This window comes from Gracilinanus agilis, chromosome 4, assembly GCF_016433145.1.
Source record: "Gracilinanus agilis isolate LMUSP501 chromosome 4, AgileGrace, whole genome shotgun sequence".
NCBI classification, from domain to species: Eukaryota; Metazoa; Chordata; class Mammalia; order Didelphimorphia; family Didelphidae; genus Gracilinanus; species Gracilinanus agilis.
In genome coordinates, this window is record NC_058133.1 from 281,917,501 (window position 1) to 281,919,254 (window position 1,754).

General features: G+C 36.4%; 1 pseudogene; it reads right to left on the reverse strand.

The window, feature by feature from the left end:
• Window positions 1-942: 942 nt before the first annotated feature.
• LOC123244566 lies at window positions 943-1,469 on the reverse strand (annotated as a pseudogene).
• Window positions 1,470-1,754: the final 285 nt, after the last annotated feature.

The following is a 1,754-nucleotide window of genomic DNA, read 5'->3' on the forward strand; positions in this document are numbered from 1 at the left end:
AAAAATAATTTTCTCAATGATAAAAGCAAAGCAATTTGTTGGCATCTGATTCTGCTCCTTAGCCTTGGAGTAGCATCTGTATCTCCAAGGACAGAAAAATCATTGAATGAGAAAGAGTAACAATCACACTGATTATCTTCTATAATCTAATAATCTTTTTTATATGTAATGACTGTAGTGATCAGTTTATTACACAGATTAATCATTCTTGAATGTGCAAGCTCCAGAGGAGCAATTGGGTCTTTAAATATACACAAGTATTTCTGTCAAATGAATTCATACCCTCACATCCAGATAGATCTAAGTCATTAAAAAGCATGAGAAAATTTAAGAGCTATTAGCTATGTTTTAACTGAGAAACCACATACAAACCAAAAAGTATTGGGGGGAGAAGGGAGTGATGGAGAGGAGCTGGAAAAAAAAACACCCATCACTTTATGTACTAATAGCTACAACCCATTTAAATGTTGACCAGTTAAACTTAGACCTTAAAATACAGGATATGGGTATAGTTTAATTTTGTTGGTCAAAACATTTACCTAAGATGTAGGTCCTTCAGAATAAAATGAATACAGAAACAGCTTGACGTTCTTCACCTTGCTTTTCATAACTGTTATGAGTTTAAAAGGATTCCGCTTTTTAAAAAATTCTCCCACAGGTCAGTGTAACTGTCCTCCCCCACTCCAAACCACACAACACCTACCCCTGCCCTTGCATTGTTTATTCAATTAAGCCAGTAAGGAAAGCTTTAGTCTCACAACTAAGTTATGACTGAAAAACTGGCTTTTCACACACACACACACACACACACACACACACACACACACACACACACACACTTCTTTGCTAGCAGTCAACATTGGTAGAATTTCTATTTTATTTTTCCAAGTATGTACAACACGCAGCACTGCTGTATCAGGTAAACATGTGCACAGGGGAAGATGAGGCATGGGCTCATAGAAAGCAGTCAAATGGAAATCAAAAGGTCTTTCTCTTTCAGAGTTCCCCTATCTTTACTTGTAGAGGTTATCCAATAATTTCTCTAATGACATCTTATACTTTTGAGTCCATTCCTGAGCTATTCTGTTGTACTTTTCTCCATATGTTTTGTAGATCCGTGCAATCTCAGGCACTAAAGGATCATCTGGATTGGGATCACACAACAGAGAACAGATGGAAAAGAGTACTTTGGATAAATAGTTAGTGCTGGTGACTACTGTGACTGTAGAATATCAAGACAAATGCTGCCATTACTGTTTATCTTTGTATGGTAAATTCTTGTTGTAAATGCAACCTTACGTAGTTTGAAGGGATAATCTGTTGGGAAATGAATTGTCAAGAAAAATACTCCACCCTGATAGGGACTATCATTTGGCCCCATTATTGTAGCTTGGCCAGGAGGAGAGGGGTTGGGGGCAGCAGGTAGCAGTGATGGGGCAGGGAGACCAGGAAAGGGTATAAGGAAGGGGAGGGATAATAATATAATAACCTTATAATTTATATTATCAGCTATTTCTTACATCATATTTTTATATGATATTTGAGTTTTGTTTCAGGATTAAAGGCAATGGATACAGGATATGTAAATTTACTTTTAAACTTTTGGGGAAGAATTTAGTAAATTATATTCCCCTGCAATTCATATTATATTATATTCACATGCAAATTTAGCAGTCCTTGGTAGAACTTAACAAGGTTAGATTTTCCAGGTCCTAGTAAAACTCAGATTGAGAAACACTAGGCTAGGTAATCTC